The 22603-nt window shown below is 45.0% G+C and overlaps 1 protein-coding gene across 2 annotated transcripts in view; it reads right to left on the reverse strand.

Annotated features, from left to right (window-relative positions):
• C9H8orf48 (chromosome 9 C8orf48 homolog) overlaps nucleotides 1–22603 on the reverse strand; it is a 230685-nt gene that overhangs the window by 85098 nt on the left and 122984 nt on the right. The window contains exon 9 of one of the 2 annotated variants that reach the window (XR_012160954.1): nucleotides 521–594. The exons of the other annotated variant lie outside the window; for it this stretch is intronic. The gene's annotated coding sequence lies outside the window, so the exon portion shown is untranslated. The remainder of the gene's footprint in view (nucleotides 1–520; nucleotides 595–22603) is intronic. 2 annotated transcript variants of the gene reach the window in all.

Here is a 22603-nt window from a genome sequence, read left to right on the forward strand (position 1 = left end):
CACACAAAAACCTACCAGGTTCTCTCATCAGGAAAGAGGGCTGGCTTCTAGCAGGGGGAAGGTTTTGCTATCCAGATATATATTGTTTTCAACCCCAGTTATAATTCACAATCTCTAGGATGTAACACCCAGGAAATGGACTCTGAGATAACTGTAGTAGTAGAGACACTCTCCAAAAAAAAGTCCCTCCCCATTTTCAAATAAGACCCAATAAGCATTATTTCAGGACACTACCAGAGAGTTTTTGTGACTATTTCACAAGGCTGGAGTAAACTTACCAGCCTGGGCACAATCTCCTCACCCACCCCTTACAATGATGAAAAAGGAAAAACATTTTAAAGTGATATTTTACTTGGCCTTAAAAAAAGAGAAACTCATCCCAAGCTAATAGGTAAGTAGAACTTTCAGAAGGCTTGGTTAATGTACACTCCTGTTATGCTGTATGTATTCAATAAAGTAGCCAATTCTTCACTTAATACCAAATTTTAGTATTTGTTGAGGTAGTGTAACAGTTGCTTACCTTTCTGCCATCAGGTACAGTCCCTTCCTGAGTTTCCCTTGCTCTTGGGAGTTCATTTAGGTCTCTAGCCAAACCTAATAATAATAATAATAACAACAACTATAATCATCCATTCCTTCCTAGAACCAATGCAAAAAGATGTCCACATGAAACAAATTCTCCAGCTATGCTCTCCTTTCCAAGTTATAATAATGACACCACCAGTTGCTCCTTAATTCCCCTCTCAGGGATAAGCTCTCTCAGGCTTTTTAGCCAACCCCCAACTCTTTCTCAAGAAACTTTATCCAGTGTTTTTGTTCTCCCTTTAGCCCTGGTCCAAGGCTCTTCCAAAGCCTTTTGACAGAAAAGACCCAACAGCAAAACCCATCAGGTGTCTCTCCACATGGAGTAAAGTGAATTTCTCACACAGCTTTCCTTCCCAACATTTGTTGCTGCTAGGCCGACATCTCCAACCATCCTGGGAACTGTAAGTCCCAGAATGCCTTGGTTCTGAGATGAACCCACTGGGAATGGAGTCATGCTACACCTTTAGCTTCAACTGAAAGCCACGACCAATTCTGTTACAATCAGAATGCTGTGTGTTTTGGAGAGTGCTGAGCACACCTGTGCTGCTAGGTAACCTCAATGAACCTTTGTCAAGGAATAAAGCCATGTTCCAGCCATAGCTCAACTCTTGTTTTTGGAAGTATGCAAAAATTTGGTTCCTTTCTTCTCCCTTATTATTTATTGTGCTGCTGGATAGGAAAGAAAACAGTGGACAGAGTACCCAGAAGGCAGATTTACTCAGGCAGTTGTGGCTTGGTTTTCCACTGGAAAACTCTGTTCTTATATATTTACTAACACATGTTACTTTTTTTTCCCAAGTGAATAAACGTAGTGTTTGTGACAGGGGTGTTATCCGAACTTCCCTTCCACAACTCTCTCTGTGGAACTTAGGTGAACTTGCAACACCCCTGATGTAGTAATATGGACACCCTTTCTCAAAACACAGCTCTACCAATGCATCTTAGTCCAGATTTGCAACACATCCTACCACAAATCCTGCTTCCAACCCCAATTCTATCAATGCACCTCAATCCGGAGCTGTTACAGCCTCTGCTCACTCTACTTCTGGGCCCTCCCACAGCTCTGCTGATGCATCTCAGCCCTGACATGAACTATCTACTGCCTATTCTACTCTGTAGCCCCTTGACTGGAGAATTCCAGTTGTGTCAATTTGTCATTATTTGGGGGTTTACACAAACAAAACTAGAATGGGACCTTCCAGACAAGCCTAAATTTGAACTTGGGTCTCCAGCACAGAAAGGCTAGAGCCCTAATACATCGCATCATCACAACGTTGATGAATCTGATACCTTGGTTCACGTTCCTAAACTCAGCAGTGGCACTGGGATTTTCTGAAGAACCCTGGTTTCATATTGGCACATGCTGAGCTCTTGACCCTTTGTTGACTCAGCTTGAAAAGAAGCCCCAGTATAAAGTGAGGCCTCTTCTTCCCACCTAAAGTCAAATGAATATTTGTCCCTGCATAGGCTGTTGCACCTGAAGTCTCTCTGAATGTTGATATGGAAATTGTTCTCCTGCCCACTAAGCCCTGCAGTATCACGTCCAATGTGTCAGAGTTCATTTTTAGGACCATTATTCTGGAGTCTGGGAAACCCTGCCATCGCATCTCCAATGTTTCAGAGGCATGAGCTCCCCTGGGGTACAATCTACTTTTAAATCTGTCTTCAATCTTGCCTTACAAAGCTCTGCCATAGTGGAAGAACATTTCTATATATACAAGACACAAATGAGTGACATGTGCGTCTGGGTCTGAATGTCCATTTCTATCTGCCCACATCAGCATCTTTGCCTGATTTCATGTGTATGTGTGTGTGTTTTATCTGTGTATGCATAACAGATGTGAACTACACTTAAGAGGAAACAAGAAAACACCTCAACTGTAGTAAGAAACCCCTTGGGTAAATACAGTATAAAATCAGAGCGAATTCCCCCACTCTGTGTTGGGCATGGGTAAATGCTGCTTTAGTTATTTTAAGTTGGATGATTCTTTCTGAAAACCTTGACATCCCTACCAACAGCATCTTCTCTTGTGCCCAACCCAGACAATGGCAAAAGCTGTAGGAAATTTTTCAGTTCAGTTTTGTTCTTCAGCTTACTACCTGCTCTCTCTGTCCCACTCTCCACTAATGCTCACCTGCTATACAAACAGAAACAGATATGTCCACAGTCATACTATAATGTTTCAATATAGAAAGAGCAAAAGAATTTTCAGCCACACGTACCTTTTTATAAAAAGTTTAGGAAAACGAGAAAGAACAAAAGTCAAGTCTGAGAACAGATTGTGTCCTGTTCTGCAACAGGCTGCAGCAGCTCTAAGAACACAATAGCTCCTAAAGGATGTACACAGGGAGAGTTTGTAGAAATTGAAGGGTGGAGTACACAGGAAATAAAAGACATGACAGTTTCAAATCTGCATATACTGAACATATGATGACATACAGGTAAACAGAGATGCAGGTACACGCAATATTTTTCTGCATTACTAAAGGCTTAGGGAAGTTTTCTGTGAATGGAAGAGCAGAGAGGTGTGCTATCCACAGAAATAGATCTCCTTTTTTTTTGAAGTGCGTTAGAAAGGCCTAGCTTCAGTAAATATCTAACATGAGAAGAGCCAAAGAATGTTAAACAGAAAGAGCAATGACATATTCCACCAACTGAACATGCTTGGGGCTGGGGCTTCATCACGTATTGGGCCAGCACTCCTGGATTCCATTTACAGCTCTGTCACCAATTCCTTCTGTAGCACTGGGCAAGTTACTTAATCTCTCCACCAAGATTGTCATGAAGGAGGGAGCAATGTGTGGCATCAGCGATAGTGGGGTTTTCTGTATATTAGGAAATAGATTGAGATGTGGCATTTCACCTGGGCCAAACAGCCATCAGAGGGTGATAACTTTTTGTCACTAATATACTAGCTTTGGTTGGATTCAAAGCACCATAATAAAAGCTTGACATCCATTTCAAATCCTTTAAGCCATCCTACCTCCTTGATCCATTTATTTATGCAGAATGCCTGAGAATACAAATTTTAATTAACTATTTCTAGCCCTCTTTTGGATAATTACCTTCATCATCATCAACAAGACTGCATTTCCAAGTGTAACCAGAAAGATACTATATTTCGAGCTAACACAGAATAGGATGGCTTTAAAAACTAGTAGCTTCCCCCTTAGGAAGAACTAACTTTGCACTTGTCTCTTTCCTCACTTCCCTCCCTGACCCTGTCCCTCCTTTTTCCTTCTTTGAGGGGGCATCTTCCTGCATTCTTAGCCCGAGCTGAAGTGCTGATCAGTCAAAGAAGGAACCCCACTCTGTGCACGGAATCTCACTCTCCCTTTAATGGACAGGACGTTAGACTAATTTGACCAATGTTCTGTGCCTGTCTCATAGTTCTTACGCATGGTCGCTCCTAAGCCAGGCAACTTATGATGGAGATTTCTGACATCAATTTGCTCTGTGCTGACCACACTATTTGCATCAATTCTTGGTGGTACAATGGTTGAAGAAGGGCAGAAATACTGTTTCCAAAATATTTTTAATCAGCTCTGGAGATTAATATACCATAGTAGTCCATGGGACAATACCCATAGCAACCTAGCCACATTAGTTTGCCTTGTTCGGATTCCTCGGACAGGGGACATAGGCAACAAACAAGCAAAGTGTGTCCTGCATCCCCCCCACAGCCCACTGAAGGATAACATCCTATTACTGCTATTAGACAATGAAGTTACACCATTAGCTCAAAGAGTAGAGATCTATGCTGCAGTGTTGAAAGCTCCATGGTCAAACCATGCTGATAGCCAAGTAGGGATCAAAACACGGACTTTCAAATAAGTGAAGAACCCCACAATACCAGAATATATCTTACAAGGCACTGTAGTAATCAGTGTGCACTCAGGAAAGACCCTGAGATCTGCTAAGGTTAATTGGCTATTTAAAGCTGTCACCATGGAGTCTCCTGACAAACATGATTTTACTGACTGAAGTTGGCGGTTGTTTGTCACCTGCCTATGGGACTCGCAAATGAGTTGCTGTTCTCACTTGAAGTTGAAACTTCTAAGGTGACTGACTGTGAAGTGACTAGTCTGTATGTGTGGCTCTGCCCTCTACTGGATAGAACTGGAGCCCAACTGTGTCATAGAACTTATACAGCGAGGAGCTTAGAGAGAGTCTCCTCCACTAGGCCAAGCAGTAGGGTCCTGTGCTTTTGGAACAGGACGATCCAAGTTCTGTCCATGTAGGCAGAATAGTGACTGCCCTGAAGTCCTACGTGGCCATGGGCGTGTTAAAATATGAAGTCTTATGTATTTGATACCAGAAATAATTCAAAAATATTACTTAGGTTTTTTTCTCAACTGTATCAGCTAGCAGGTTAAATGCCAGCCACTGCATAGCCAGCTGATCTCTGCTTATGTGCGAAAACCCCAGTAGGTTTTCCACAGCTCCGTCACATAGCAGGAGTTCTGTGACACTTGTTTGCAACATCACAGTACAGTGAGTGAAGCCTCATGACAGGCAGCTCAGATACTGCACTCAGGTACAGTCAGATGAGGTGGCTAAAATTATTCTGAAAATGCTAGTGTGGGTGTTCACAAAGATTCTGTGGTTCTGTGATTCCCATACTCCAGAGAGGGGATGGTCTCTGACAGACACTCCCAATAAAGCCCTGATCTCAAAGGCAAGATCGTTATGGCCCAGGTTCCTCACAAACAATTAAACATGTCTCAGTGGGATGTATGCATCAAAGAATTAACACCTCACCAGGTCAAGAAGTTAAATAGTCTCCAAAACACTAATGGGCACATCAAAAATGTGTGTGTATAGATTTAAAAAAAAACCTCTCTAGTTTAGGCTGCATAGCAATTTCCATTCAAAGGCCTCTCTAAAACTCTTGCTCTTTTGGCAGAAGTTTTCCATGCTTAGGGGGTCCAATCCTGCAAATAGCCATGTGAATAATGTTAGTCATGTGTAAATGTTGGACCCTGATCCACAAAGGCATTTAGGCACCTAACTCCCACTGGTTTCAGTTGAAACCAATGCCAATGGAAGTTGGATGTCAATAGATTCTAAAATACTTTTTGAGAATCTGGGCCTCAATCTATACAAAAAGTTACTTTTATTTATTTATTTAGCCAAAATTTCAGCCATGTCAGCACAAGAGAGTGCAGAAATATTATTTCCATTATTTAAAAATATATGTGTGACTTAAACGCTTAACCATGCACCCTTAATACTTTCAGTGTAGCTTGTCTGTGTATATTTCATACAAATGTAAAACTATCTGCTGCACATGCTTCTAGTCTAGCATGATGAACAATGGGTTCAGTACACAGGCACTATGAAGAACTATGTATTCTTCCTCTTGCTTTTAAATACTTGGTTATGCAAAAGTGTGTGGCTTCCCACTAGCAAGAACTCAGGTGCTGTGGATTCATGTGCACCACAAACCAGTTGGAGCAGGACAATGAGGTTCCACATTTGCCATTCCTTTTCCACCCCCTAGCAAGAGTCTTAAAAATTAGACACAGAAAGGCCTGTTTCACACAGTCCTGCCAAAGGGCAGGGAGGTTACAAGAAACTATTCCCTACAGTATATTCTCAAGTGCACTGACCAGTCCAGTTGTAAGTATGCTCAAGTGCTGAAACTATTCCAGCTTCGTTTGGGAGACCATCGCTATGTCAGCTGCATCTCACCAGTCAGAATTTTCTTGTGGCAAGCCTACAATATTTCATTGCTCAATTACTCCCACCTATAACCATTTGGATGAGGTACTATATAGAGCACTATATAGTACTCTATGTTAGACACGCAAGCTACTGCAATACTCCTTTTGTATTACTTTTAACAGTCAATATCTTTTAAATATAATGTTAGGGCTTTTTAATCCATAGATCTCAACACAGCCCACAAAAATTCATTATCTCAGTTATCCAGGGGTGAGGAGAAAGGTACTTATTTTCTGTGCACAGAGAAAACAGTAACTTTCTTAAATTAAGAGATGATAAGAAAGAACAAAAGTAAAGTCTCCCTGGGAGAGCTTACACAGTGTCCTTTCCAATGGCCTGCACTGATCTCTGGGAACAAAATGGCTTCTGCACACGGGTTGTTAGAAACAGAAAGTTGCAATACATAAAAAGCAAAAGGCAGTGCACAGGAGAAAACTGAGACACAAAGAAATGAAGCAATTTGTGCAAGATCATTCAACAAGTTAGTTGCAGAGCTGGGAAGAGAACCCACTTCTGGTCCTGTGATCCTTGCCCTGTTCACTAGAAAATGCTGCTTCAGGGAGGCAGCATTGCTTGCTGGATAGAATACTAGACTGGGACTCTTGAGATCTGGATGCTGTTCATGCCTCTGCCACTGGCCTGCTTGGTGACCTTGGGCAAGTCACGTCCCCATTCTGTGCCTCAGTTTCCCTATTTGTAAGTGAGGATGATGATACTGACCTCCATTGTGAAGCACTTTGAGATCTGATGAAAATTGCTATACAAGAGCTAGGACATACTGCCCCTGGATCACCTAAACAATTCCTCCCCACCCACCCCCACCTCCTCCACCCCACCCTTAGTAATGAAATCCTCCAGACCATTATCATAGGCTCCTGAGTTGCCCTTAAGGCAAGTGATACATGTTTGGTTATTTTAGTCTTTTCTCCAAGTCAGTCCCTCCAGCCCCTTAATCATTTTTATTATCTCTCTGCCTTTCCTCCAATTTGTCTACATCTTTCTGGTATTAACGTGCCAGGAACTGAATGCAAAGGCTCTGGCTTCAAGCTCGGTGCAACTCATAGGCTGAGGGAGTCAAGGGACTTTATGTCACTGTTCCAGTCTCCAGATTAAGGGTTAGAGCAGCCTTAAGGGTTAGAGCAGCCTGCAATGGCCAGAATGGTTAGAGTTGGCTGCTGCAGCTATACTTCCTCTTCTGCATGATGATAAGGGGCAGGGGGCAGCATAAAGATATTCCACTCTCTCTATGCTGTCTGGGGTAGCTCCTTACATGAGTGGTATTCCCAAATGGTAGACCCTGTGCTGGAGTCACATGTAATCCACAATCAGGGCTCAAGTCTCACCATATGGGGTACAAGAAAGAGACACTGGCCCAGCATGATCTCTAGTGTAACTCCATTGATGACACCAGAGTTGAATTTGTCCCAATGTGTCTGCAAACCCTGCCAAGGAAACTGGGGGCATGGGGTCCCATTCCATTACACCAGAGTTACTCCAAAATTTGCACTAGTGTAACAGAACAGAACCGACCCCCAGTCAGCATCCAGCACACGCTTCTTCCCTATGTGGCCAGACTTTCTTTTGCTGCCATGGGCTAATCAGCTTGACTAGGACACATATGAGAGAGGTTTGCAAAACCTCTCTCAGCTAGAAGCTGCTCTTGCATGTCAGCCTCACGATGAAAAGACCAAGAAAGTTCAAATGCAAAACAATTGGCTTCAGAGACTCAGCAGCCTGTGCTGTTGTATATCCAAAGCTAACAAACCATGTCAAACACACAGGGACCAGTTCAAAGTGTCTGAGAGCTCAAATGGTCTGGAGAGGAAAATCAATGCAGGCAAACTTGTCTTATGAGAGACTAGCGATAAATAAATTTAATAAAGTGTAAGATGATTGTATTCAGTGTGCTTCACATTGTCTTTCAGTGCAAGAAATTGCCTAAAAAGGGGTCTGTTTTTGTATTGTCCATGGTCTGTGAAGCACTAACTGGGTACATAGATCCGTTCTTTCACAGAGCTAGAAATGGAGAGTCAGCCTTACAAAACTAAGTGTACGCAAGTCATATATAAAGCAGACACCAGTGTAGTTCATGGTAGGATGGGGAAAATAGCTCAGAGGGTGATGCTAAACTCACAAGAGCTGGCTATGTTCTAAACAACCAAATGAAACCGGCTTGTCATTGTGACGTTGACTCTGAAGCGTCCTCTTCTTCTATAGTGAACAGATATCCTGATATTATTGGGACCGTCCCAATATTAGAGGCTTTGTCTTATATATGCAACTATATCCCCACCCCAGAAAAAAAAGTGTCTAAAAAAAACTTGCTATCTGGCCATCCTAGCCTCTTCTATGTAGTCATACAATTTTGTGTGTGCACACACATGTGCATGTGAACAATGGAGTGCGGAAAAGAGATAACAGAGAAACAGATTTCAGTTTCAAGCTTCAGAGGGTTTAATAGGTACAGAAAAAAAAGTAAACTACATCATAAGTGTGTCCCTTTAATAAAAAAATCTGTTCTCACTATCTGAAACCCACCCTTAAATTCTGGTCAAATTCTGCTTTCATTTACACAGATGCAATCCCACTGAATGTCCTTAACGCCCTATAAGATGCGGCCACCTCTGGGGAAGAACATGACAACTATTTAACAGCTGCACAATAACAGTTGACAATGATCAGATTACACCAGCATAACTGAGAACAGAGTTTAGCCCATTGCCTCCAAATAGTCTTTCCTTTGGGAGCGTACATCTGGCTCACAGATGCAAACCAAAATTATATTGGACTCAAGGGTCTCTCTGTGATTTCAATCACTGCAATGGTGGCAAACAACATTTCAATATTTTCCAACTGGCACTTTTTAGTGTAGTTTCACTCAAAACATTTCTGTCAAAAAAACACCTGAAGGCTGCTTACCCTGTAAAAATAGCCAATGAAATAATTAGTGCATCCCTGTCAAGATCCACATACAGGTCTTCCTCTCCTCTTGCCTCCAGTACAGAAACTCCCTTCTCAAGGACCTTCTTGTTTTGCAGCTCTCCAGCATGTGGAAGATTCATATGGGGTGGAACAGCCAGTTCAAAAAACCCACCCCACCCCAATAGTCTTTCACTCAGGCCAGGTCACCGCTAGGAAATTGGATCAGTATAACTATGTAGCTCAGGTGTGAAAAAGCCACATCCCTGAGTGACACAGTTAAACCGACCTAACCCTGGTGTAGACATTGCTATGTCAATGGAAGGGCTTCTTCTGTTGACGTAGCTACTGTCTCTCAGGGAGGTGGAATACCTATGCCAATGGGAGAAGCCCTCCTGTCAGCATAGGTAGCATCTTCACTGAAGCGCTACAGCAGCTGCTCTGCTGCAGTGTAGCCCTGCCCTCAGCGTTTTCTTCCTCAGGGTTTCATTCGTGAGGTGCTTAGAACACACTGGTTGCAGGAGATCCCTTTAGAAACCCGTTTCGGCTTGGGTGACCCCCTCATCCCCTTTCCACCTTTCCCTCCCCTGATTAGCTCACTATTTCGAATCATAGGACTGGAAGGGACCTCAAGAGGTCATCTAGTCCAGGCCCCTGCACTCATGGCACCTGTGGGTGAGGCCTAAGCAAGGCATTAGTTGATAGCACTCGGCAAGGCCTTTAGACCCTGTCACAGTGTCTTCCATTATAGCAGGGCTGGTAGCAACCTCTGTATGTAGGTTACCCAACAGTTTCCTTTATAAAGGATTCTTGCGACCTGGATTTTTCGTCGCAGGTCTTTGATTTTCAGCAAAGAGAATCCTCTCAGGCTACTAATTTATCCCATCCCAATCTGGCTGAGACGGAAAGTGTTGAAAACTCCCATGCCCCTTGCCCCACTTTTGTACCTCAGGGACATTTTGGCAGCCTGCCAAAAATCCCTGAACATTCCAAGGCTGGCCTGGAGTCATGGTGCGCTGCTGCTAAGTCAACAGCACTGCACTGGGGACGCTAGGGAGCTGCTGAAGAAGACAGCTGGGCCAGGCTCCGCACACGCATGGCCCATTTATCCTGTCACTGTGCCAGCTCCCCCAACTCTAAGGGAGTGGGAGAAAGAGCCAGCCTCTGACCACTCCCTGGATTCAGTACCTGGATCTAGCAACCCAAACCCCAGGTTTGGGATAACAGCCTTATCCTCATCTCCTTCTACATAGCCTGTCCTGTAGCTGAATTGGTAGCAGTCTGTGCTACCATGCTGAAAAAATTATTTGGGCATAAGCTTTCGTGGGTTAGAACCCACTTCATCAGATGCATGGAGTGAAAATACAGGAGCAGTATAAATACACGAAAGGATGGGGGTTGCTTTACCAAGTGTGAGGTCAGTCTAACGAGATAAATCAATAGACTGACCTCACACTTGGTAAAGCAACCCCCATCCTTTCATGTATTTATACCTGCTCCTGTATTTTCACTCCATGCATTTGATGAAGTGGGTTCTAACTCACGAAAGCTTATGCCCAAATAAATTTGTTAGTCTCTAAGGTGCCACAAGGACTCCTCGTTATTTTTGCTGATACAGACTAACACGGCTACCACACTGAAACCTGTCACCATGCTGAAAGTTCAGCATTCAAACCTGCTGAGGATGTGGGTTTGCTACAGTTCAACTTAATAAAATTTGTTTTTACCGAGGAAATTACACACAAGTAAAACTAAGTTGAAAGAACATCATTAATGTTGCAGAGTCAAGCAGTCAAAAGTTAGGAAATGCCAAATTTACAGTTGCCCATGTTACCTTAATTCTGCCCCCTTGTGCATCAGCATTATCATACAGTTTTTAATTACGTGATTATGTTCTATTTTTTACATAGGACTCCTGCCTCATTCAGTGCACAGGATGAACACACAAGGTAGCCAAATTAAGGCTGAACAAGCAACTGGAAATCTGGCCTTTCCTAGCTTTGAGTGTTTGACTTTGCAACCTTAACAATAATCTTTAACACAATTTTTGATGTATATATTTATATGCACAAACATACACAAAGACATGTGATGAGTCACATCATCCATTTTATTACCATTTATACCAGCACAGGGTGTGGGAGGTAAGTCAGAGCCGACAAAGCCCTCACCGCCACGGGTCAACAGGGGTTTATCAGGGCACCAGACTGAGCAGCTCTATATGGAGAACAGCAGCAGCAGCAGCCAGAAAGAGCTTATAAGGCGAAAAAAGTCACAGATCCTAGGGCACCTTCCTGAAAGCAGCCAGCCCTAGGTACAACCAATGATGTAGTGGGTAGAGTCAGGAACTTGCATTTCCTCCCAATCTTCACACTGGACTTAGAACACTGGGCCCAGCAGTGTCCCTGACACCTGAAGAGAAGTAGAAGCCAAGAGGAGTCTTCGCAGCATCATTGGCTTACTTCTGACTCTGGATTGTCCTGATTTGATGTATTGCCACTGGTTGTTGGTCCTCTTCATCCCTCCCCTCCTCTCCCATTCCACTGCAGCCCCTAAACTGCCTAATTTCATTGTCCCCGCTTTGCATGTGTTTCCCACTCTTCATCTTTTCTGTTTCCCAGTTTCTACCTCCCTCCCCTTCAGTTTCCCTCCCCTCTCTTACTCTAACAGTCCTTTCCTCTTCCCCCTTCAGCCTCAGAGACAATAAGCTCTTAGGGAGACAATGTCTAAGCCCCAATGTGTTGATATAGCCCCCAGTACACTTTGGGAGCAACTGCAACATGAATAATTCATAAAGATAATCCCTTCAGGACCCAGTTCAAAACTGCCCTCCTCATTTTAAACCCCACTATACTTTCATCATTCTCTTTCCCTCTGTGTGACTCTGTAAGCAAGCTATTTAGTTCTGTTAAATATCTTCGGATAAGGTTACAAAATAAAGTTGTATTTTACATAAGTTGCTATTGCAATTTTTGTTCTGTTTTCTAGAAGGAATGTTCCAGTCCAGGATTATTTTAGTCTTTCTGGTAAATATTCTTTGTTGAGGTTTTCTGAGAACCATAGGGAACAATAAGAGGATTCAGACACAGCCCTTATTAAGAATTGTTCTAAGGCTCTGAAGGATATTTTTCAATTCTCAACTAATCTTTTTAAAAAAAACAAACTGCTAAAATGGCCAGTTTTTGTAGCTGGTAAGATGTGGTTTGTGAAGCATTTTTGGGATTCGTGATGAAAGGGACTACAGAGATAAGAATACTATTATTCTGCTAGATAAAAATGGGGTTGTACTGGAAATCAGTTTGAAAACTTAACTAGTTTGTTGCTGCAATAATAATATTGGATTTGTTTACTAGCATATGAAAGGCTGCACTGTCTTGTTCTGAAACTGCTAGAGGGGTTGTTAATGTAAGGTACCCGTCTGTAATCACACCTTCAGATGAGTATTTGTTACTTTCCTCAGCCCTCCTACTTTCCTGTGCAATGGGTCTCATTCCTTCAGTATTTCAGCCCAGGGCTTTGGAATGATAGAAATGGATCCAAAGCATTTTAGGTAGATACAGGTCATGCCAAATGTGTCCAGTAAAACCTGCTGGCTCTTCTCTTAGGGCCTCAAGCTACTCCCACTGAAGTCAGTGGGAGATTTGCATTGGAAACAGGATTAGACTCTAAGGCAGGGGTGGCAAACTACAGCCTGCGGGCCGGATCCGGCCTGTGAGCCATTTTAAACCGGCCCGTTAGCTCCTGCTGGGGAGCGAGGTCTGGGGCTTGCCCCACTCCAGTGCTCCAGCTGGGGCGCAAGGGCTCCTGGAAACTGCGGCATGGCCCCACTCTGGCTTCTGCGCGCACCAGTGACCCCTTCTGGCATCCCAATGGGAGCTGCAGGGGCAGTGCCTGCAGACGGGGCAGCATGCAGAGCCTCCTGGCCGCAGCTCCATGTAGGAGCCAGAGAAGGAGCTGCTTCCGGGAGCCACTTGAGGTAAGCGCCACTCAGAGCCTGTACCCCTGAGCCTCTCCCCATGCCCCAACCCCCTGCCCCAGCCCTGATCCCCCTCCTGCCTTTCAAACCCCTAGATCCCAGCCAGGAGCACCCTCCTGCACCCTAAACCTCTCATCTCCAGCCCACCCCAGAACCTGCACTCCCAGCTGGAACCTACACCCCTTCCCGCACCCTAACCCCCTGCCCCAGCCCTGATCTCCCTCCTGCCCTCTGAACCCCTCAGTCCCAGCCCAGAGCACCCTCTTACACCCCAAACTCCTCATCCCCAGCCCAACCCCAGAACCCACACCCCCCAGCTGGAGCCCTCCCTGCCTACCCCACTCCCCCACCTCAGCCCGGAGCCCCCTCCCGCACCCTGAACTCATTTCTGGCCCCACCACGGAGCCTGCACCCCCAACCAGAGGCCTCACCCCCGCCCACACCCCAACCCCAATTTTGTGAGCACTCATGGCCTGCCATACAATTTCTATTCCCAGATGTGGCCCTCAGGCCAAAAAGTTTGCCCAACCCTGCTCTAAGGGTAAGTCTACACTGCAGCTGGGAAGTGTGATTCCCAGCACAAGTAGATAGACTCAGGCTGATGCACTAAAAATAGAAGTGTGGATGTTGCCAGACAGGTGGAAGCTTGAGCTAGCTGGCAGCATCCAAGTCTGCTCGATCCCTGGCTTTAAACTCAGGTGGCTAGTCTGAGCCCCTGACTGTGCCACAAAGTCCGTGTGACAGGTTTCAGAGTAGCAGCCGTGTTAGTCTGTGTTTGCCCAAAGAAAAGGAGTACTTGTGGCACCTTAGAGACTAACAGATTTATTTGAGCATAAGCTTTCGTGAGCTACAGCTCACTTCAGCATGGTAGCTCCAGCAGAGCTAGTGTGAGTTTGTCTGTCCATGCTACGAATTACATCTCCCACCTGCAATGTAGACATACCCTTACTGGGTTAATTACAGGCTTGCAATAACAGAAACCGAACCAGGCACCTGAATTATAATGGGCCAGTTAAGACTGAAGGGCTGAAGCATGCAGCCACTGCCCCAGATCTCTTTTTCTCCTTGTTATAGATTTGATCAATGTTCTTTGCCCTACAAATGTTGTCTAAAAGTTAGAGCAATGGGCTTGTAGCCAGGAGTCCTCTATTCTCAGCACTGTTACTGACTCATATGAGCCTTTGCAGGTTACTTATACCTCTCTGTTCCTCAGTTCCCTGATTTGTAACATGGAGATATGATACTTACCTACCCTGCAGGGGCATTGTAATGTTTCTTTAATTTTTGAAAAATGACTCTAAGATCCTTAGATGAAAGATAACATAGAAGGCCAAAATATTATTAATGCTGCATTTGTCCCTGCTACTTACCCTTTACCCGGCAATGAACTTTTGTCTCTATTAGCCTGACTCTACCTGCACTCTTATTCAGCATTCTGCAAGACCTGTCACTTCCACTCATTAAGCTGAAATACAACTCCCAGTTTTGAGAACTTTGCACATGAATAACTGATAAGCCACATATGTACCCGCAACCTCTACTGAAGTCAACAGGATTGCACAGGTGAAACTGAGAACAGAATTTGGTCCACTATCTATAAGCATTTGTTACTATCCCATCAGGAATTACTTGAGGCAACCATTTCTCCTGAGCAGGAAAACCTGTTGCCTCTGCAGCTTCAAGGCAGACTATGGGCAAAGTGAATTGTGAACAGGCTCCTGCTCTGGGGCTCAGGGCTTCCTTGGCTCTGTTTGCATGCTTCTGTCAGCTGAAAAGAAAACACACAAAAGAGCAGAAGCTACTGTATACTGTATATATTACTGCTAATGTAATGTCTTGGGGTCATCTACATTCAGGAGTCCAGTCTGGGAGCAAGTCAGAGTCAGCATGCACAGCTCGTATATGTGTGTTTCAGGGGGAAGAGGGTAAGGATAAAAGATTTTTTTGCACTATTCTTCGGTGACCCCCACTGGCTAACCCGAGGAAAAACATCATGATTGGTCACAAGTCCCTAGAGCAGCGGTTCTCAACCTTTTTTCATTTGCAGACCCTCCAAAAATTTTGAACGAAGGTGCAGACCCCTTTGGAACTCTATTGTCTGTATATATAGTTTGAATTCTGTTCAGTCAGTTTTCAGGCTAAGCCTTTCATGGACCACTGTTTAAGAACTACTATCCTACATAACCTAACTGCCATGGAAGTGATTATTACAGCTCACCATGTTTGAGAATGAAGAGTAAAAATGGGTCAAACACTCTGGGTATCCATGGAGGAAACCCTTACCTATTGGAAGGTGACAATGAGATGCATATAACCGTGGAACACCAACTTTTGTAAAGGGACGCTTAACTGTAACACTGATTAGCATAGTATTAGTGTTCAGATGGGCAGGTACTGTGATGATGGGTGTTACTGAAAACCTACACAGAGAAATACTTGAGGCCCAAACTTTTGGCTTAACAAAACAAAACCAAAAAGGTTGAGGAGGCAGGGAGGATTTACAAAATCTATCACATAAACTAGTGGAGATCTTCCTTAGTTGGTACTAGTAATAGGTCCTTTATCACCTCTGTGGTACAACCTTTAGAGGTCAATACCACACACACACACAGCGCCAACATGTTACATCAGTATTGTAGCAGAAATGGTGCCAACGGGTGCATGGCCAAACTGTGCCACTTCAGAGACAGAAACAGCTTAAAGCTGGAAAGGAGATGCTTTGACATTCCAGAGGTTCCTGGAGCTATTATACTTATTTGAGGCACATCTCCAGAAGTACTGGGTGTCAGAGTAGAAGCTGTGTTAGTCTGTATCCGCAAAAAAACCAGGAGTACTTGTGGCACTTTAGAGACTAACAAATTTATTAGAGCATAAGCTTTCGTGGGCTACAGCTCACTTCATCAGATGCATAGAATGGAACTGCACCATGAGGACAGACTGCTCTTCCTGGACTCCTCCCTCCCCTCCCAGCCAACATAGCCAGTGCCACGGCCCTAACCAGACTGCTCCCTTTGGCAACGCTAGCATCTCTCTCTCCCCCACTTGTACTCTCAAGGGCAGCCAGAAAAATTACCATTACCCCTGCCAGGCATAGGCTAGGAGAGGGAAGTTGCTCTTGGCCCCCCTGTCTCCTTTCCAAGACACCTGCCCTAGTTTGGCTGTGATTTAACTTCATGGGGAACTGAGGGTGCTCCGCACCTTGTAGGATCAGACCCTAGGCTGGTTTCAGAGTGGTAGCCATGTTAGTCTGTATTAGCAAAACCAATGAGGAGAACTTGTGGCACCTTAGAGACTATTTGTTAGTCTCTAAGGTGCCACAAGTACTCCTTGTTGTTTTAGTCTGTAACTGTGACTGGCCCCAAAGTCATAGGTAAAGCCATTAGCCTCAGCCACTGCTGTCAGCAGCATGAACATCTCAGCTCATGTCTCTCACCAGAAAGCAGTAACTGCCCAGCAAGATAAACAAATCTCTCTTTATTGGTGTCTTCTGTCACCTTGATGTGTATTTGTGGAGGAGAGTCACCCTGTGCACATAGCAGGGAGGAGGGGAGAAGGGAGGGTTTATTAGTGACTGCAGCCTCCTGGGCTGTAGCTCACACTCACTGATGGAATGAGCCATTACTTTCTCAGCCCTCTCATCCATTTCATTTCCAGACAGCGTTCAAATTGCTGGATTGGCATTTTCCATACGACTCTGCCAAGATGAACTTGAACTGCACATGCATCTTTTTTCTTCACATCAGCATGCATCTTTTTTCATTACTTCCAGGGTTGTTAATCCTTATGCTTCCAGGGACTGCACCATGATGATCCTTTCTTCCTTAGGCTAATGGGACTAACTATGAAACAGGAGTCTAGAAAGGACATGAAGGTCCCTGCTGTACTTTAATTTTCTGTATCCTTTTAAATTGGGGGCCCAAATAGTGCTTGGTCCTAAGCAGAGGAGGAGGCTATGGGGAACAGAAGAGGGTTCAAAGAGGCTTTTCTTCCTTTCACTTACACTATAGGCACCAGGCATGATTCTGGTCCTTCTGTCCTCAGATCAGATGGGCTTGTGGTCTCTAGTCCCTCCATCAGCATTAGAAATCCCAAAGGGACTGCTTGTATTGTGTAAAGCTATACACCAGCATAAGTTTCTGTAGGAGATGGGCCTATATCACACAATTATTTCAATACATGCATGGGACCGCAGTGGCAAGTGTTGTAAGGGGTGCACATGCTGACACAATCCATTAATCCTGGGAACAATTAGTGAAGCAACAGTTTGTTATGTCCCATCCTAGTATGCCTTTCATCCCAATATAAATTATGTACATGAATCTCTTCCACCACCTATATGAAATACTGCCACTTGTGGGTGCTTCACCGTGCAGAGGAACACTACACATCACTCTGTGACTTAACCAGGGGGAAAAACTAGAGGGGAATTTTAGGCTGATAGAATGAAAATACCCAAACGGAAATCAGGCAAACCACCCCCACCCTCACCATAAGTGCCATGGGAAAATAAAATACCTTGGTTTGAAATCTCATGTTAAAGATGGAACTTTCAGTAGCATGCTGTACCTAGCATCATGCTGCAGTAGTAGGTCAGTACTAGCTCACAGAGAAGTAAGTCTCTTACTGAAGCATTAATTTCTTGGAGTGACCATCATCCAGTGCTCACTACTTTGAAAAATTCATGAGATGACAAACAAATTAGCACTGTGACTTCACAGCAGAATCAAATAAGAAGGGCCAGAGGGGTAATACAAATAATGAATATGAACAATATTAATAAGGCGATGATGTGAAAGAGCAGACTCTTGTTTACAGACAAATACAGTATCTTCAATAATTAACAAATGTGGCAAGATTAAGAGGCTGTGATGAAAAGGTGAAAGGTAAACAGGTTTATGTTTCACACCTGACACAAGGAAAATTTTTCCTCAATCTGGTAGTTCTACTTTCAACCAGATTTCTTTGAATTAGAGATGGGCCAGCCACAAAACTTAAATCTGGGTTCACATTTTAACTTCCCAATAGCTGAGGTATGTTTGGCCTGGATTTTGTATGGAGACCATCTGAAGTTTAAAGAACAATATTTGAAAGTGAAAAATTTCACCAGCTCTACACTGAGAGCAAATGTTTACAGACATGTCACAAATAAAGTGGAAACCTCCAAAAGCCAAGGCCATTCTCATCTTGAAAAGAATTTCCTTCTAAGTAGGGATTGATAAGGGTAATTCTAATCCACACAAGGCTCAGTATTTGGGGGCTGTGTTTCTACTTTCATTACGAAGACAGTTTCACTAGATTAGAGTTTACTGCTGCACTTGGAAATCAGAGCTTTAATGGGCAGAATCTGTAACAGCAATATTTGGGCGTGTGCAGATGAAACAAAAAGATTATTTTCCCCTAAGGAGGATGTCTGAATTTAACTTTCATTATTATTAGTAGTAGTAGTAGCTGAAAGCCTAGCTGCCGCATGGGTGTAATTCATAATGTCTCATGTAAAAAAGCCAGAAACGGGCTCTTGTTTCCAGGCACTGGGTTGTGGTGAGCAATGTTGCTGTTTGCACATGTTCCCCTAAGTCTGTGCCCAGCTCTGCCCCCTGGCTGGAGGTACAGCCACCTTGTTAGTGTCCCATGGAGCTGTTACTCCCACCTTCTTTGATCAACCATCACATTCCAACTGCCACAGAACCTTTGGGCTCCAACATGCCATCTGGTTCTCACAAGGCCCAGTGGTGACTGACCCAGGTGCTATTCTAAACAAAAAGAGCTCTCCACCATGCTCATCGCTGTTTCCGTTGCACCACACTGACTCAGACATTCTAGGCTTCACACAGTGACACGCAGACAGAGTGACAGTCCAAGGAGACTTGTGTCAAAGTGTGTGGGTGGCAAATGAGAGGTGTGTGCTGCAGTGAGGGCTGTTTGGGGTTATTGTGTGTGCTGGGCGTGTTGTTGTATGGGTGATTTACAAAAGATGTGGCAGTTGGGCCAAGTAATCCATCTGTGCAGTCTTCCTCATCCAGCCAAAGAAATTGTTGCATGCAAATGAGCTGTCACGTAAGGATGGTCCATTGAGTGACTCTGATATCACAATGGTTTAGGATCTTGGCATGATGACATAGATACATGCCTTGCTGACAAACAGGTGTAATTTATAAAATCAAAATGACTGAGAACTTAAGAACTGGATGGTAATAAATCACGAATCCCAGTGATGATTGAACCTAGTGATATTCTGAACAAAAAGAGTTCTCAGCCATGCTTGCAGCTGTTTCCGTCACATCACACTGATTTAACAGCAATTCTAGGCTTCAAAGTGTCACACAGTGATAATCCTGGAATTTTATATAGATTTGTATTCCAGTAGTGACCAGGGGCCCCCAACCCAAGACCACAGTGAAAGTCCCTGCCCCAAAGGTCTTATAATCTAAATTGATTAAACGTGGAAAGGTCAGAAGCACAGAGAGGTGAAGCAATTTGCCCAAGATCACACAGCTAGTCAGTGACACAGCTGAGACTTGAACCCGAGGTTTCCTGACTCCCAGGCTGTGCTACATCCACTGTAGCACACCAAGTCCTATATCATCATAAATATTTTCTATACCGTACACCCTGTGTGCACACTGAGATCAGACATGACTCTTCAGGCATTGCACGCTGGCACTGTGGAGGAACACAACCCAGTGGAAGTCACCCATGCTACATCGGTGGACAGAGGACAGCATGCACATGCACCCAGCGCACAGCTTGACTCCGTTGGCTAGTGCAGAGGGAGGTCTGGTTACAGGCGGTCCCCAGTATACATCTCCCCGTTATTTCGCATATCCGTCGCTCATCAATAGGGGAACGTGTTCCGATTTGTGTCAGTCCCGATCTGTACATATCCGTCATTTGCAACTTACAGTACATACTGCAAATGATGGACGTGCAGACAGGACCGACATGAATCGGAATATGTTCCCTTACTGATGAGTGAGGGATATGCGACAGATATGTGTAGCCACAGGTGGGCCGTGGCCCACTGACTTAACATCCAGTCCTACCCCCCCAGTCCTGGCTCTGCTCCTGCCCCAGCTGCAGAGTGGGGTTGGGGGCTTGCCCCACTCCAGTCGCCCAGCCCTCCTGCTGGGGAGCGGGGTCGGAAAATGCGGGCTTCCAAGCCACCAACCCCCGCTCCTTGGCTGGAGTGGGGCAAGCCCCCACGCCCAGACCCCACTCCCAGGCTGGAGTGCTGAGCAGGCTGGAGCGCCGGGCAGAACGGGACAAGCCCCCACTCCCCAATCCCACTCCCCGGCAGGCAGGCGGAGCGGGTGCTGGGGTGCACATTTTTACAGGGCCCCCTATTTTTCTGGGAGCCCCTGGCCAGAGCAACTATTGTCTCCTCCCTCCCCGCAAAGCTGGCTGGTGTTGGGGAGAGGCTGCCAGATCACTCCTACCCTTCCGCCCCACCCCCCCGTCATTGCCCACCCTCCCAGAGCCCACCCAAGTATTCCCTCCTGTCTATGCCACTGCTGTACCAGTAAGTCCACGGTATCTGTCGTTTTGGTATCCGTCACCCTTTTCAAGAACACAACCCCGATGTATACCGGGGTCCCACTGCACCGGCATGCCTTGTCTTTGTTCTGTACTCCTGAGGGATGCTAATACCTTACAGAGTCCTTCTTGCATTCTGGGAGTGCAAGGACTGTGATCCTGACTAGCCCCTGCTCAGGGTGAAATGGAGGGGTGCAGAAATAGGTGCCAACTCCCTCTGTTCCCAGGGGGTGCTTCACCCCTGCTCTGCCCCCACTCCACGCCTTCCCCCAAGCCCCCACCTCTGCCTTGCTTCTTCCTGCCTCTGCCCCATCCCCACTCCACCTTTCCCCTCAAACCCCCATCCTCCCACTTCTTCCTTCCCCCACTTCTCCCCCTTCCCGCCCAGCGCCTCCTGCATGCTGCTGAACAGCTGATCACGGAGGGTAGGAGGTACTGGGAGGGAGTGGGAGGCACTGACCGGCAGGGCACCTCAGAGGGTGGGAGGGAGAGGCGCTGATCTGTGCGGCTGTGCACCCACTATTTTTTTCCATGGGCGCTCCAGCCTCGGTGCACCCACAGAGTCAGCACCTATGGGTGCAGATGAAGGCTCTTCATGGCCCCCCACCCCATACCCAAAGTTAGTCCCAATCTAGCCTATGATGTGCTGGTGAGCTCCTCACTGTTTCTGTCCCAGCTACTACACAAAGTGAAAGCGTGCTCTTCCCAACCACATTTATTTATCACTTTACACAAGTCTCTATGGAAACACGTTGTGCTATTACTGGCTGAAATAGGGGGGTCTGCTGGGAGCCAGTGGTACGGATGAGAACAAGCGTTGAAACTTGGAAACATAATTTCTCTGTGAAGAGCAATAAAATAAATGGCAGGAAAGCTGAATAGCATTAAATGTGAAAGACTGGAACTTAATGCCACTTCCATTTTTTTAATGAGATTGTCTTTTTACATGGAAGAGTGTGGTCAAATCAGAGGCCTGTTGGGGTCAACTCGTCAATGTTTACAAATGGCACATGAATAGTGCAGTGCTCTGTCCACTGGACAGTTATTTCCTTCATCAGGTGCTTTTTAGTAGTCTTTTTGAATGAAATGAACAACAAAAAAATAACCAGATATGATCCCATCGAAACCAATGGTCTCAATGGGATGGGGCTTAAAAGAACAAACATAGACGCCAATAACAATGCAGCGACATACAAGTTAAACATGGGTCAAGTAGGCTGTGTTCAGATCGGGGTCGGGTTTTGGCCATGGACTGAGTTGGAGTCTGAATCAGGAACAGACTTTGGGATCAGATTCAATATCATCAGTGCCTTGCATAATGACAGGTTTCAGAGTAACAGCCGTGTTAGTCTGTATTCGCAAAAAGAAAAGGAGTACTTGTGGCACCTTAGAGACTAACCAATTTATTTGAGCATAAGCTTTCGTGAGCTATGGCTCACTTCATCGGATGCATACTCTGCATGTTCTTCTGTATTTTCCACAGTATGCATCTGATGAAGTAAGCTGTAGCTCACGAAAGCTTATGCTCAAATAAATTGGTTAGTCTCTAAGGTGCCACAAGTACTCCTTTTCTTTTTGCGAATATCATCAGTGTACTGTTCTTGCGAGATCTGGGGTGATTTAAATGCCAACATGGTGAAGAACGGGACATTTCCTGCCCCTCTCTCTCTCCCACCCACCCCCCCTTTTTTAAGAGGGCAAATTAAATTCAAAGAGATCTGGGCGTTTCATGAACTATGAGACTGTAGTAGGGCTTAAGGTCAAAGAACCAAGTGTTTTTTCTAACCATCTAAATTTAGCTTCCAGGGCCTCTCTCCTACACATCCTTATGTCACTGGTACAAATATGTACCATAATCACAGCCT

Source organism: Lepidochelys kempii, chromosome 9, assembly GCF_965140265.1.
Source record: "Lepidochelys kempii isolate rLepKem1 chromosome 9, rLepKem1.hap2, whole genome shotgun sequence".
Classification (NCBI taxonomy): Eukaryota; Metazoa; Chordata; order Testudines; family Cheloniidae; genus Lepidochelys; species Lepidochelys kempii.